This window comes from Sarcophilus harrisii, chromosome 2 (genome assembly GCF_902635505.1).
Source record: "Sarcophilus harrisii chromosome 2, mSarHar1.11, whole genome shotgun sequence".
Taxonomy (NCBI): Eukaryota; Metazoa; Chordata; class Mammalia; order Dasyuromorphia; family Dasyuridae; genus Sarcophilus; species Sarcophilus harrisii.
The window spans coordinates 641,708,528-641,725,349 of record NC_045427.1 but is presented as its reverse complement, the minus strand read 5'-3'; the positions used below and the strand labels follow the sequence as shown (position 1 = coordinate 641,725,349).

The window sequence follows — 16,822 nt, the reverse complement described above, 5'->3', positions numbered from 1 at the left end:
TGTAGCAGGTCATCTGGTGTGGTTCAATTCACTGTGTCTTTTGTGTTTTGAGACACAATTTTACTTTGGCTTTTCCCATCACCCCTCATCCTTTCCAAGAGATACATTCTATCTTTGACTCTGGTCCCCCTTCCATCCTGCATACTGTGCACCCTGTGTGCCTGTGCACCATCTCTCCTGGGATGGGACACAATTCTGGGAAGAATTGCCCTTGCTCAGAAAAGATGATCACCCAGAATGTCCATTCCCCTCAATGAAACCTGTGTTATGGCCCCTTCCCTTCCCTTTCTTCCCTCTCCCTCCCACTCTTCTTCCTCCACCTCCTTTTCTTGTTCTTTGACTCTGGAGTCAACAAGATCTGAATTCAAATCTGACACATTTATTAGTTGATGATCCTGGGAAAGTCTCTTCACTCTGCTCCAGTTTCTTCATCTGTAGAAATGAGCTGGAGAAGGAAATACAAACTACTCCAGTATCTTTGACCCCCACCCCCCCAAAAAAAACCCCAACAAAACAAAAACAAAAACGCATAAGGTCACAAAGAATCTGACTTAATTGAAATAGAATTAACAGCAAAATGGGGGATGATGGAAACAAGACTGTTTTGAGGATCAAATAAGAAAATGTTTGATCCTCAAAAGATCTTAGCATAGTGGCTGGACATAGTGGGTGCTTAAGGAATGTTTGATTCTATACTCAGCCCTGCCCACTGCCTTCCAGGGAGTTCTGCCTAGAAGGTTCATCAGTGAAATCAGAGGTATGGTCTAAATGAAAAAAAAAAAAACAAATCCTCAGTGTGTGATATATAGCCAGTGTTCAGTAAATATTTGAATTAAATGTCCTCCCTTCTACCCCCACTCTGGAAGAACATAAACTCTTACAGGGCAGGAACTGTTTTTTTTTTTTTCCATTTTCATTTTATTTCATTTTTCAGTTTCATTTTCATATTAAATATTGAATTATACATACATTCTAGCTTAGTACCTTGTATACTGTAGGTATTTAATAACAGCTGCGTGGGTTGGGTTGACTGGCTTTTGGGAATTTCACATTTTAGGAAAGATTAAAAGCGAGATTGTATCCAGCGTGTTCTGGAGTGTCAAGATGATGGTGAAGAGCCAGGAATCCTCCTACCTGCTGATCAGTTTGTCTGAGAAAAGATTGGGAAATGGTGTATGATATTGTTCATTTGTTTTAGGCATGTATGACTCTCTGTGACCCCATTAGGGGTTTTCTTGGCAAAGATACTGTATAATTGGCCATTTTCTTCTCCAGCTTATTGTACAGATGAAGAAACTGAGGCAAACAGGATGAAGTGATTTGCCCAGAGTCACACACCAAGTCTGAAGCCGGATCTGGACTCAGGTCCTTATGATTCCAGACCTAGTGCTCTATCCACTTTTGGTACAGTGCATAGAGCCCTACTAAGGGGTAGAAATGCCATTTTCAAATCCTTGTATTCCAGTTCAGAAGCAGGTGCTTCCTGACTGATGCATAATGAATGTTTTTGAACCCACAATGTACCTATTATATATATATATATATATATATATATATATATACACACACACACACACACACACACATACATACATATGTATGCTCTCCTGTAATAGTTTATAGGGCTTGGATGGGCAATAACTGCTTCAGTTTTGTTCTGGGCTCTTGGCACCTGGCACAGTAGCATGCACACAGTAGGGCCTTAAAAATGCTTTTTGGCTGGTTGATGGCATGAGTGAAGATGAATTTATAAGTAGACACAGCTTTATGGGTCTGTAAGGCAGGGGTTTTTATGAACTCTTATTTTAATAATGGGCGACCTACCAAAAGGCAGGGATTTGTAGAAAATCTTAAGTTTCTGTCCATCTCTGAAGTTCCTGCCCTTCAACTTTTTTCCCCCCGAAACAATTGGAGTTAAGTGACTTGCCCAGGGACACACAGCTGGGAAGTGTTTAGTGTTTGGGACTAGATTTGAACTTGGGTAGTCCTGACTTCAGGGCTGGTATTCTATCCACTGCTCCACCAGATGTCCCCCACTTCAACTGTTTTTTTTTTTTTTAAGGTTTTATTGCTTCCCTTTGTCTCTGACCTGAGGCTCCACAAGGAATTCCCAGGATCACTACAGAAGAGTCTATTCGACCCCTGCCTCCATTTTATAGAAAAGGAAACTGAGATCCAGTAAAGTTCATTTTTTTTTTTCATCTAAGTCACTCAACTTCCAAATCTCAAATATAACATTTGAACTTAGGATCACTGGCTCCCAGTCTTTCTACTGTGTCTTATAGTTATTTTCCTGACATGCTGAATAAGTCTTTAGGTGGCTTGTTAGGAGGACTCATGATCAGTAATTTAGTAATTACTGGATAAAATGTACAATGTGTGCATAGGAGACTGACAATTTAAGGGGAAAATACCATTTTGAATCCTGCCTCTGGGGCATCCTGATTGCATTCCAGGAACCTGGAGCTTTAGTGCTTGGCTGATGGACTGACCCGCACTGTTGAAATCTGCTGCTTTGTCACTTCCATTCCAAATTAGAACGTCACAGAAATCCCCTGGGGTAAATTAGCATCTGTCCTCTGTTCTCCATCACCTTTGCAAACCTATTTGTGAGGACCCTCGGAAAAAAGCACCGGGGAGTGATGATGAGCTGCTCAGATCAGCTCGTCCATTCAAATTTCCCTTCATTTCTAAAGTCTTGTTTGGATAAAGAATATTTGAAAAGAAATTTGAAACACATCGCGGAGGAACTGGGATGAAATTACTGTAATTTGACAGCAGTGGCAACAACAAATACCACCGGCCGAGTCCCATCTCTGCTTCTGAACTCCTTGTAGAACACAAATATCAGACTAAAAACAAACAACAAAATAAACAACAAAATAACCCAAAACACAAAAAGACATTTTTGACTGAAGTCATTGGGTTGTAGACATAAAGCCTTAGGGGACTTCAGGACCCTCAATTGCAAATCTCTCCTTTTAAAGATAAGGAAATCTGGGAGGTGAAGGAACTTCCTCAAAATCACACAGGTAGTGACCATCAAAAGTAGGATTTGAATCCTGCTCTTCTGACATCTGAATCTTGCTTTTATCCTTTATGCCTTGCTTTGATTTTAACCTGGGGCTCCCAAGCTTTTTTCAATCCCATTTTGCCATATTAGGTTCTCAATGCTTATTGCATTGAAACAAGGCTGGAAGATGTTTTTGAACCCACAATGTGCTTATACAAACACACATATATGTGTATGATCTCCTGTAATAGCTTATAAGGTTTGGAGGGGCAATAACTGCTTCAGTTTTGTTCTGGGCTCTCAGCACCCGGCACAGTGGCAAGCACACAGTAGGGGCTTAAAAATGCTTGTTGGCTGATTGATGACATGGGTGAAGATGACCCTATAAGTAGACACAGCTTTATGGGACTGTAAAGCAGGGGTTTTTATGAACCCTTTTTATGTCACACTGTCTCTAGGGAAAGGTCTGGGGAAGCTTGCAAGTAGGCCTTCTTCAGAATTCTTTTTTTAAATGCATAAAATAAAATAGCTGGAACTACAAAGAAAGAAATTATTTTGAAATAGTCATACCCTAGAGAATCGACTAAAACACTATTAGAAATAATCCATAACTTTATCAAAGTTGCAGGATATAAAATAAATCCATATAAATCATCAGCATTTTTATACAACACTAACAAAATACAACAGCAAGAGATACAAAGAGAAATTCCATTTAAAATAATTGTCGATAGTATAAAATATTTGGGAATCTATCTGCCAAAGGAAAGTCAGGAACTATATGAGCAAAACTACAAAAAAAACTTTCCACACAAATAAAGACAGATCTAACCAACTGGAAAAATATCAAGTGCTATTGGATAGGTCAAGGGAACATAATTAAGATGACAATAGTCTCTAAACTAGTATATTTATTTAGTGCCAGACCAATCGGACTCCCAAGAAACTATTTTACTGACCTAGAAAAAATAACAACAAAATTCTTCTGGAAGAACAAAAGGGCAAGAATTTCAAAGGAATTAATGAAAAACAAAAGTAAACGAAGGTGACCTAGCTGTACCAGATCTAAAAGTATATTATAAAGCAGCGGCTACCAAAATCATTTGGTATTGGCTAAGAAATAGAGAAGTTGATCAGTGGAATAGGTTAAGTTCACAGGACAAAATAGTCAATAACTACAGTAATCTAGTGTTTGACAAACCCAAAGATCCCAATTTTTGGGATAAGAATTCACCATTTGACAAAAACTGCTGGGGAAAATTGGAAACTAGTATGGCAGAAACTAGGCATTGACCCATATCTAACACCATATACCAAGATAAGGCTGAAATGGGTTCATGATTTAGACATAAAGAATGAGATTATAAACAAATTAGAAGAACATAGGATAGTTTACTTCTCAGACCTGTGGAGATCTGGAAAAAACATTTTTACATTCAAAAGTTTTGCAAAAGACCTCATTTCTAAAATACATGAGAATTAACTCAAATTTATAAGAATTCAAGCTCTTCACTAATTGAACCCATTTCTAGTTATATGAAAAGGTGCTCCAAATCACAATTGATCAGAGAAATTAAAATTAAGACAAATCTGAGATACCACTACACACCTCTCAGATTGGCTAAAATGACAAGAAAATATAATAGTGAATGTTGGAGGGGATGTGGGAAAACTGGGACACTGATGCATTGTTGGTGGAGTTATCCAACCAATTCTGGAGAACAATTTGGAACTATGTTTTAAAAAGTTATCAAACTGTGCATACTCTTTGATCCAGCAGTGTCTCTACTGGGCTTATATACCAAAGAAATCTTAAAGGGAAAGGAACCCACACATGTAAAAATGTTTGTGGCAGCCTTTTTGTAGTGGCTAGAAACTGGAAACTGAGTGGATGCCCATCAATTGGAGAATGGCTGAATAAATTGTGGTATATGAATGTTATGGAATATTATTGTTCTATAAGAAACAACCAACAGGATGATTTCTGAGAGGCCTGGAGAGACTTACGTGTACTGATGCTAAGTGAAATGAGCATGTTACTGTATATAATATTCTCTTGGCTCTACTAATTTTGCTTTTTATTATGTCATACAGGCTTTTCCCTGTTTTCTAATATCATTGAACTTATCATTTCTTATACTCCAATAGTACTCCATCACAATCATATATCATAACTTATTCAGTCATCCCAATTGATGAATGCCCCCTGCAATTTCCAGTTCTTTGCCACCCCAAAAAGATCTGCTATTAACATTTTAGAACATGTAGGGTTTTTTTTCTTTTTTCTTAATTATCTTTGGAAATAGACCAAATAATGATATTGTTGGGTCTAAATGTATGGACAATTTAATAACTCTTTAGGCATAATTCCAGATTGCTTTCCAAAATAGTCGAATGAGTTCACAATTCCACCAACAATGTCCCAATTTTTTTGTGCCCTCCAGTATTTGTCATTTTTCCTCTTCCTTTTAGCCAGTCTATTAAGTATAAAATGATATCTCAAGGTTATCTTAATTTCCATTTTTCTTATCAATAATGATTTAGAGCATTTTTTCATATGATTATAAATTGTTTTGATTTATTCATTGGAAAACTGCCTGTTCATATACTTTAATTTTTATCAATTAGGGAATGAGTTGCATTCTTATGGATTTGACATTTTTTATCTATTTGAGATATAAGACCTTATCTGAAAAACTGTTTATAAAAACATTCACTAATTTTCTATTTTCTTTCTGATCTCAGCCACATTTGTTTTATTTACACAAAACCCTTTTTAATTTAATACATATTCCCTAAAACAACCTTATCTTAACCTTATCCCTGAAACCTGTGGATTATATGCATATGTATGAGTGTGCATGCATACATATATGTATAGGTATAAACATTCATGGACATGTGTGCAGACATATGTATTTCTGTTGTATTATGTATTTCCAGTGTCTGTCTTTCTGTACATATAAAAAAATTTCTGTACATATAAAAAAACAATCCTCGGCAAGAACAAGGATTTACATGAAGTAAATCCTTGGGATGACTTCCATCATGACCCAATCTATTTTCTAGCAAGGCCATTTTGCTGTCAAAAGGTAAAAAAATCTCTCCTCATTTTCCTTTTCTGCTCCAGTGGTTTTATGGTAATGAACTATAGAATAGCACAATGTCCAAAGAAATAAAGGACAAAGGGGGAAATCTAAAGGAATCTCGTTAGTGTGAACTGGTTGTAACTCCTTACAGAAACATATAAGGGAAGGTGCAAACAGAAGGCTTTATGACTGGAAAACAAGATGGGTCCCCCATGTCAAGGAAGTTAAGAATCGTTCTATTAAATAGGTACTCAATAAAGGTTTATTGACTAATTGATTGACGAATAATCTGCGGTTATTGGTATCCACACAATTTCAATGTCAATTCAACAAAGTGCCTACTCTGGGCTGGGCACTATGCTTGCCAGTGGAGGTACCAGGACAAAAGCAAATCAGATCCTGCCCTCTAGGAGCTTACCTTTTTCTGGGAAGATGCAATTCATAAATATTATATGTAATTATATATATGTAATATGTGTACATACATATATGCAGATTTAATTTAAGAAGGACTTGACATTAATGGGGGAAGGATAGGGATCAGAACCAATAGGATATATAAGATGGCTTACAAGTTATCCTATGGAGAAAGATAGAGATTTTATGAGGTGGAAATGACAAGAATCTAAAGAAAAAAATCCCAGGATATTGATTGGACCTTTTGTGGTAAATATATGGAAAACACATAGGGAAGACGGGCAAAATGATGAGAAGGTATGAATGAGTTGAAATCTGCATTATTAGAGTGTTTCCCATCTGAGGAAGTATCAAAATAAGTCTGAGAGAAAATCAATTAATTTTTTTTCCAGTTAATTCCCTGGTTGCCAGCCAAGTGTTTACTTTTCCTTCCTCCATAGACACCATTTCCAACATTTATTATTCATGGCAATAAATGTTGATCATTATGAAAATATTTAATATTCATGAGGGCAGCATTGCTATTTTCTCAGGTGCCATGATAGTTTTTCAACATAATTTAGCACCATTCATGGACAGCTGGCATGCTAAAGTAGCATCCTATCAATTTTGGACAAAGTATATCAAAGGAAGGGAACAGAGTGTTGGTACAAATTTTAAGGCTCCATATTTCCTGAGAGCATCCATTGACTATACCCTGGATTATTAAAACAAGCTAACTCCCATTCTACTGCTTCAGTAAAGGGGAAAAAACCAAATACCCCAGCAAGTACAAATTAAAAAGAGTGCAAGTCATTAGTTAAAGGGATCAGAGAAAACAAAAATATCAATATGTCCATTTTCCTGAGGAGAAAGCGCTTGGAACATTAGTATCAGCTTTGGCCTTATAGGTCTTTAAATTTGCTTCCTATTAGAAAATTCGCTTGTTAGTCCCACCCTCCTCACCAATATGCCATCTGTTTCTTTGCAATTGGGGATGGTTGAATAATTTTCTGAGGAATTGCTGACAAGATATAGCAAGGAGGAAGGGGACCCAAATCCATTAGGACCAAATTTCTCATTAAAATCACAGAACTCAGCTGTGTTTTAGCAAGATCTGATTGAAGGGGAACACCTTGAGTAGGAGAAGGTCAATGGCTAGCACTTATCCATTCTGTTTTTCCGTAGAGGACGGTGAATACTTTGGACCCAAGTTGGACGTGATGCTTGAAAAATCTGTTTGGGTGGGAAAAGTCTTTGGACCAACCAGATGGTTCAAGAGAAGGCAAAGGCAATGGGAGTCTTCCTTAGTTGCTCAGTGAGGTGACAGCAGTTGTCATGTCCCATGGTTTCCTTTGCTACTGACAACAGAGTTAAGAGAGATAGAGGGTTTCAGGCTAGAGACAGCTGTGGCCCAATTGAGGCAGGCTGGGGGAGTTGAAAGAGCCTAAAAGGTCAAATTCAAACTCTTAGACTGGGAATTGAAAGGCCTGGACAGTCTCGTTCCAGCTTACCTTTCTAGACTTATTCCACACCATTGGTCTTTCCATATTCTATGTTCCAGCCCAACCAGCTCATGTGTTATTTCTTGGACCTGCCATTTTCTCTCTGCCTAGGATGTTCACAGACCTGGAATGGATTCCACTTTCAAGGCTTAGAACATGTGACCTATTCTATAGGAGCCTGTCCAGATTCTACCCAGTGTCTCACCCTACCCTTCTACCCTGATGAATGGACTTTGTTTTTATTTTTTTATTTATTTCACTGTATCCATATTTCCCCTTAGCAGAATGTAAACTTCTCAAGGGGAATCTGTGTTTCATTTTGTCTTCATCCCTAAAGGGTTGAACACGATCATAGAGATATTTAAGAGCTACATTTGGAATGAATGGCTTCTGAACTCCTGGGAGACTTCAGACAAATCACTTCCCCTTTCCTAAGACCCTATGAAATGAAGGAGTTAGAGTGTTAAATTTTGAATGAGGACACTTTTTGGGGGAAGGAAATTAGGGTTAAGTGACTTGTCCAGGTTCACACAGCTAATATCAAGCATCTAAGGCCAGATTTGAACTCAGGTGTACTCTCTTGTGCTACCTAACTGCCCCAAGCAGGACATTTTCTACATGTGTGACTGGGAAAGCCCCAGTCTCTTCGGGCCTCAGTTTCCCCAACTGTAAAATGAGACAGGTTGCTATGGTATTATCTAATTCTATAAGACATCTTAAAGTCACTTTCTTTTCCTATTGGAACCACTAACCAGAAGAGCTAATGATGTCTGTCTGGTTTCCCATTTGCCACAGCTTCAGCAGATAATCCAGATCGCCTCTTCCACTGACTATCCACTTGATTATGGATGGAACTGGAAGTATAAATAAAATAAATATAAAAAATAAAAAATATATAAAAAATAAATAAAACAGAATAAAACTAATAATAACAACCCCCATTTTAATTTTTGTTGTTGTCTAGTCATTTTTTCAATTGTGTCTAATTCTTCATGACCTCATTTGGAGTTTTTCTGGCAATGAAGACTCTTCCTGATTCAAAATTCTATCCACTGTGTCACCTAGCTGCCATTCTTATAGGGCTTTAAAATTTGCAAAATAATTTCCATATATTGTTTCATCTGAGCCTCACGGCAATCCTATGAGGTAAGTGTTGCTTGTATTATTATTTTGATTTTGCAGATGAACAAAAGCTTAGAAAAGTTATGTGACTTGCCTATGGCTATTCAATTAAAAACAGTAGCAGGATTTGAACACACATCTTTCTGATTCCAAATTTAGCATGTTTTGTTCTAGGATAACAAAAGAGAGAAAGCTGAAAAGCAAAAAAAGAAATGATAAGTGGAGCTTAATTACAAGCTACTCAGTATTTTTGTCAACTGATTTCACACAGCCTTTCCCCTTGCCCTATTCCCAGGCTTTTCAGGCTAAACATACTCAACTGGTCCAAACAAACCTTCAAGGTCATGGCTTGTCTCCAGTCTTGGTCACCCTTCTCTGGGTGGGTTCCAATTGATCGATTTCCTTTCTAAATTGTCCCAGATGGAACCAGACCCAGCAGCCCAGCTGTGATCTGACCAGGATAGATAGACTGGAAATATCTTCTTTCTTATTCTGGTTACTATATCTTTATTAAAATAGCCTAAGATTAATTTAACTTTTTTTGACTACTTTATCACACCATTGATTCACATTGAATCATGTTCTTCTAAACTCAAATGCTCCAATGGAGCTATGATATCAATGATTCTGGGATTTCTTCCAACTTCACAGATAGCCATCCCTCCTTGCCTGCACATGCTTTGTGACTTTTATCTATGTCACCCCAGTGTTATCACAAGGGGCATGCTCAACATGCTAGTGGCCATTTGTGCTTGGTCCTGACATTTCGAGGGAACCAGTGGATGAGTTTGGCCATCCCATTTATCAAGCCACATGGCTAGCCCATCTTTTCCAACTTATAGAGGCAGGAGGTAATGGGAAGCTAAGTGGAGCCATAGAGCAGAGTGCTGGACCTGCCTGGAATCAGAAATACTTACAAACTTCACTTTCTTCAACTGTAAAATGGAGAAAATAACAGCACCTAGGTCCTAGGTAGAGGAGGACCAAATGAGATAATATTCATAAAATGCTTTGTAAACCTTAAAGTGCTGTATACATGTTGCCTATTATAGAATCATTTCTTGTGGAGTATGGACTTATGGGAGAAAATTCCCTGGTGATGTCTTTCACTCCTATTCTTTGTTGGAGTTTCTCATTGGTTTTATGTCACAGCCTACTCGTACCTTCCATATGATTTTTCATTGCCCTCTGAATGATACTCATTTTTAGATCTTTGGAGGTAGTTAGTGTCTATGTCTCCTAATTGTTACCATATGGGCTTGATGTAAAGTATGACTTTCAGTCATGATATGTTATCTCTGAGGAAATGAAAAATGAATATTCTATAGAAGGGAACTGATGGGGCACTGTAGTCATGAGAAGGTTGTAATTCACTAGAAGTGGGGGATTATGAAGAGCTAATGCACAGATTGTACTAAAAAAGTAAATGAACAAAGAGGAAGGTGGCTAGTCACAATGCAATTTCGAGGGATAAACAATGGATCAGTCATTCAATCCACTGGTTTTCCCTCAATGTCAGGAGAAATCAAGGAAGGTTCCCAGTGGGTTGTGCATTGGACAATAAAAGCTTGTGGATGCACATATTCAAGAGTCACCCAGTGTGGTCAAGTTGTGATCTGAAACATTTGAAGGAATACCCACTTCAAAGAGGGAGGCACCTACTATAATACTTATGAATAATGAACCATTTCTGAATGAGAACTATCCAAACATGGAATGGGCTGCCGTGGTAAATGGCAGATTCTCCATAATTGGAGATCTTCAAGCAAAACCTGAAAGATCACTTGTTGGGGATGTTGTGAAAGGGAATCAGGTTGAACTAGATGGTCTGTGTGATTCCTTCTCTAACTCATAGAGTCTAACTCAGTCTTGCAGAGAAACAAGAAGAAATGAACTTGTAAACATTTCATGGTATCCTTTGGTAAAATCACTGCAAATAAGTATTGTCTTATTTCCCAACTATGGGGCTCAGAAAAGCTCGCACATGCATGGATGTTTTCTGTGACTGAATCCTTATGATCTAATAGAATATGCATGATTATTTTATAAAACCAGATGTGGTGTCTTAAAACAATGCTGCTCATCATGAAGCCTAAGAGAAAGGGGAAATTTCCAGTTTGCCATTGAATATGGCCTTGGAAATCTATGTCTATATTCCTTGCAATGACATCTGCTCTGCTGTTCTTTATGAAGGGTTGGTACTACTGAGAAGGCATCTTGTCTGATGATATGTTTTTCAGGGTCATTGACATCAATCTTTGTTACTGATTCTCTTTTACATAAGAAGGACTAAAATGATAAATAGTTCTAAGAACCCAGCTGTTGGCTTCATACTATCAGTCCTTATGTTCCTCTAAGTCAGATGGAAAACAATTCTGGGATGTCGCTAAATTGCAATTTATTGTTGGCTCATCATATGCCTTGTGGCTGATCCCCTGCTGCAATGCCTCAGTTTTAGTGTGGAGATGATCCTGGACAATATCATTAGAAGGGAAGCTCTTAGAAGATGGTATTAATCTGGAAGGGAATCAAACACAGGACCCATGGTGGCCCATATTTTGGTTTCCAAGGTAAAACCTGGCCAAAGTTGGGCCACTGGTTGATGAGCTGTTTTGGCAGCTTCCATTCCCAAAGACCACATACTAAGCTATAGAATGAAATATATGAGGCTAGAGTTGAATTCAGAATTCAGATCTCTCAGACTTTAGGTATAGTACCCTATTCACTGTACTACCTAGCTGCTATTGGTAGATGGCTTGATTTCTGTCAACAAGGACAAGATCAACAATAAGGTAAAAATGTCTAAAACTGTCAAGGAAGATAAGACACAATATCCCAGAGGCCTTTAATAAAGCAAAGATTTGGTCTCTAGGTTCCCTTCTCATGTAGCTGTTGGGCTAGACAACAAGAAGTAGATATTGGTACAGTGCAATTCTCCCTGACCTTTTAGGACAATCAATGAAGTGTCACCATCTTCAGTGGAGCCCCAATATTCCTGCTGCTGTTTCTTCTCAAAAAAATGGGATGAAATTACTATATATATATATATATATATATAGTAATTATAGTTTTTTATTGACAGAACATATGAATGGTACTTTTTGCAACATTGTCCCTTGCACTCACTTCTGTTCCATCTTTTCCCTTCCCTCCTTCCACCCCCTCTTTTAGAGGGAAAGCCTTCTCATACATGTTAAACTATATCCTAGATACAATATATGTGTGCAGATCCATATAGTTCTCTTGTTGCACAAGAAAAATCTGATTCAGAAGGTAAAAATAACCTGGGGAGAAAAGCAAAAATGCAAATAGTCCACATTCATCTCCCAATGTTCCTTCTCTAGGTGTAGCTGATTCTGTCCATCATTGATCAATTGGAACTGAATTGGATCTTCTCTTTGTCAAAGATATCGACTTCCATCAGAATACATCCTCATATAGTATTGTTGTTGAAGTGTATACTGATATCCTGGTTCTGCTCATTTCACTCAGCATCAGTTTATGTAAATCTCTCCAAGCCTCTCTGTATTCATCCTGCTGGTCATTTCTTACAGAACAATAATATTCCATAACATTGCCACAATTTAGCCAACCATTCTCCAGTTGATGGGCATCCATTCATTTTTCAGTTTCTAGCCACTACATCTGTTCTTTAAATGTTTGGTAGAATTCACATGTAAATCCATCCAGTCCTGGGGATTTTTTCTTATGGAGTTGATTAATAACTTGTTTGATTTCTTTTTTTCTAAAATGGGACTGTTTAACCAATTTACTTCTTCCTCCATTAATCTGGGCAAGCTATATTTTTGAAGGTATCCCTCCATTTCACTTAGGTTATCAAATGTATTGGCATAAAGTTGGGCAAAATAACTTCTAATTATTGCTCTAATTTCCTCTTCATTTGTGGTGAGCTCTCCCTTTTCATTATTAAGATTAACAATTTGATTTTCCCCTTTCCTTTTTTTAATCAGATTTACTAAGGGTTTATTTATTTTGTTGGTTTTTCATAAAACCAACTCTTAGTTTTATTTATTAATTCAATAGTTTTTTTTAACTTTCAATTTTATTAATCTCTCCTTTTATTTTTAGAATTTCAAGTTTAGTGTTTGACTGGGGGTTTTTAAAGAAAAAGAGGTGAAACTTCTGATCTTCATTCCCTCGTATTCAATTTTTCTTTCAAGAGAAAGTTTCATTGTTTGTGAAATCTTTCCAATTTGTATTGTCTTGTCTTCTTTTACTGATGCTCATTGTCAGGTTTCTTGTATTACTGACACCAATGTCAGTATCTAAAAGGCCCTCAAGGCCTTTTACCACCAAGGGGTGGGATATAGTAGGAACACTATTCATATGCATACACAAAAGTCCTTCCCTCATGCAAATATATTAAAACTTTCCTTGAGATTTGATTGGCATAGTGGGCTAAGACTTGGGACATCAGTTTATCTTCCTGATCACTTGGTAATAGTCAAGACCCAGAGGAGTGGAAATATGAGGTTTCAGGCTATAAACCAGAAGCATGAACAAGACTGGAAAGTTGTACTCTGTTAAATCAGTGATTTCTCTTAGAACACTCTTTCTTTACTATGGCTAAGTAAGTCTCCTTTCCTTATCTATTAAATGAATCAAAAGTGTCTCATTTTGTTCCATTTTCAGACTTAAATTGCCAGGTAACTGACCCAAGTCAGGCCCAATCTATGACAGTTCCACATTCAGGTAATATGACACTGAAATGAGTATATATCCATGGTTCAACAGCAGAGCAGCAAAAGCACAAACCTGTTAGGGATAAAAATAGCTTCTGAAATGACAAGAAGAGACACAATGACTTTGGCCCTATCTCCTTAAAGTGGAGAGAATCAGGAATTGCTTGAGTAAGCAAGTAAATAGGAAAACAATATCTGTTTTGGATGGAAAAAGCTCTGGGACTTCTCTCTAACAGACATCCCTTAATTCTAGGATTGCTTTTAGTAGTGTAGTCCAGCCCTGCTTCCCAGGGCCCACATCACCATAACAGTACAGCCTTCAGTCCCCTCAACCTGCCATCTGTTCTGTTTTTCTTCCATTTCCCCTGAAAATATCTTGTATGCACAACATTTGCGTTTCATATCACACATTAGATTGTTTCTTTTGTCTTCTTTTCTCTTCCTAGTATTACCATAGTGTCTGGCACACCGCAAGTACTTAATCCATGCTTATTGACTAATTCACTTTCTTTTTCAAGGTGGGAGAAATCCAATAGAGCCCTTGCCCCATACTTGAGGACTGCCTCTTCACTTCTCAATTCTCCAGATAATTGCTTTGCCTTTCTGTACACAATCTCTATCCAAAGCTCAAAGTCACTGGTAATGTGGAAAATGAACTATAGTATTCCCAAGCCACCAAAAGCTAGCAGAAGCTGGGATGAAAAGTACACAGATATTCTCTTCCTCCTGCTCTTCCTAGTCTCTAGCAGAAGTGCTCTGCCTGAATCCCTAATGCTTCTTTTTACCCATGAGTAACTCATGTACTAATGTGGCCATGGGAAGGGTCTGTTAAGACACCTTAGTGACCTCAGTGGCCAGCTATTCCAGCCCACATCTGGAAAAATACCTCTACTGAATCATGACAGAAGGGATGATTCAATCTACTCTTGAAGATATGCAGACAAAGAGAGAGGCTATCTGAGGGTGAAAAAATGGAAAAGTGAAATAGTTCCTTCCCTCGGGGAGCTTGCTTCCTAAGGGTGGGGAGGAAGAGTTAATATGTTTAGATAGAGATGGATGGATTAGATCAAAATGGATAGCTGGATGGGTGGATAGATAGATGGAAATATAGATAGAGAAATGGAGAGATAGATGAATAGATAGATACATATATACATATATACACACTTGGGGGTCCCTAAAGAAGAATGAAGCAGCTCATTTTGGATTAGTTGTGATTATAATTCTTCAAGCTAAATATCCGAGTTCCTTTAGCCTATTTTTATATAACATGGCCCCTAGACCCTTCATTTCCCTATTTTTTCTTCCATGGACTCATTAGCAATGTTCTTTTGACTCAACTATTTAAGTTCAATTAGAGACAGGTAGTGGAAATCTCTTATAAAGCTTGGACCTCTGTATCCTAAACTTTGGGTTCTATAACCATCTTCTATTAAGGACCATGCCTGGGTGAAGGGATAGGTCAGTTCTACAAGAACCTCCTCAGCTATGGATTGAGGGAGTTGCAGGGCAGCCTTTACTGATACAGGTATTGTTTGTGGACTGGGAATGAAATAAATTGTAGGCAGAGGGAAGAGGAGAGAGGTTAGACAACACAACGGCCTCTCACTCAGGGAGTCAGAGAACTGCCTCTCAGTCTCCTTGTATCATCATCATCCTCTCACAGGAAGAGATCCATTCTACAGGTCTGAGTTAGACCTCTAGCAGCCATGGGCAGGTGGCTCCCATATTCCAACAATCTTCATCTTCTCCAGGCTTCCCTGTTGGTACTAAAAGTATCAGTGATTTAAACAACCTTTTTGTTTTTAGGCATCTTTTGGTAGGTGAGACACTTGGGACTCTTAAGCACTGTTAGTTAAAGGCTTGATAACTGTGTTCTGTTCCAATATAATTAAATATTTGATTAATTGTTTCAACCTAATTCCATAGAGTCTGTATTTTACTTGTATCAAAGTTTTTGCCTCCGTGCTGTGTCAAAGCTGTGATGATTTAAGGCTCATCCAAGCATTAACCCAGTGCTAATGTTTCTGCCTTGACTCTTGAGACTGTTGTTGGGGAGGATTAAACAAACATTTAAATAAAGCTGCTGTGTTGCTATCAAAAGAGAATAATAATTTTTCAAACCCTGAAATATAGAATAATAACATTCTCAAGCTTCTTTTCATAATTCTCTTTTGACTCCTGGTTCATGCTCTTCCCTTTTAATAGGGACAATTTTGCAGATTCTTATTTAGTGTTCAGGTAGAGGCAGAAGGAGGCCACAGGGTTTTAAGAACTCAGAAATGGAGAAAAGTTATAAACAACAATAAGGACAACCAAGTGATTGGAAAATAAGTGCTTTGAAGAAAATATGAAAGAATAGAAACGAAGAAAAAGTCAGTATTGATTGGCTCATTCAAATAATCATTGTAAAATTAATATGCACTACCAAGAGATGTTATTGATTTCTAGAATAGGAGAGAGGGTAGGAATGATGAGCTAACCCTAAAGGTTTGAAGATCTGCTTTGTAGGGCCTTGTTTTCCTTTGGACAGGCTGTCTCTCCTGCCCCCACTACTTGGAATCTTCTTTGCTGGGCTATAGATTTTTAATTAATTGACATGTACCTGCCTTTAACATCAAAAGAAGAAAGCCAACTTGATGCAGTTAAGAGAGTTCCTACCTCTCCTTCCCTAACCTTAGAAATCACTCCCCTTCCTTCTTAAAGTAATTGTTTAATTTGATTCAAAAGCATTTATTAAACCAATCAATAAGTATTTATTAGGTCCCTATCATTGCCAGGCATTGCACGAGGTAAGAGGATACAAGAACAAAGAATGAAACAAATCCTAATTGTAAAGAGATGAAGATAACAGGAAAGAAAATACATGTATTTATACATATATATCATAAATATAAAGAAGACAAATACAGAGATATACAAAGTAGTTAAATATATAATATTGAGGGAGGACACTAACAGTTGAGGGGATCAAGAAGGAATAAAATTTCAAAG

At 37.6% G+C, this 16,822-nt stretch overlaps 1 long non-coding RNA gene across 4 annotated transcripts in view; it reads right to left on the bottom strand.

Annotated features, from left to right (window-relative positions):
• Positions 1–902: 902 nt before the first annotated feature.
• Positions 903–16,822, bottom strand: part of LOC116421993 — an 81,909-nt gene continuing 65,989 nt past the window's right edge. For all 4 annotated transcript variants that reach the window (XR_004232600.1, XR_004232599.1, XR_004232601.1 and 1 more), the window contains 2 exons: positions 8,756–8,857; positions 903–1,150 (listed from right to left, as the gene is read on the bottom strand). This is a non-coding gene — a long non-coding RNA (uncharacterized LOC116421993). The remainder of the gene's footprint in view (positions 1,151–8,755; positions 8,858–16,822) is intronic.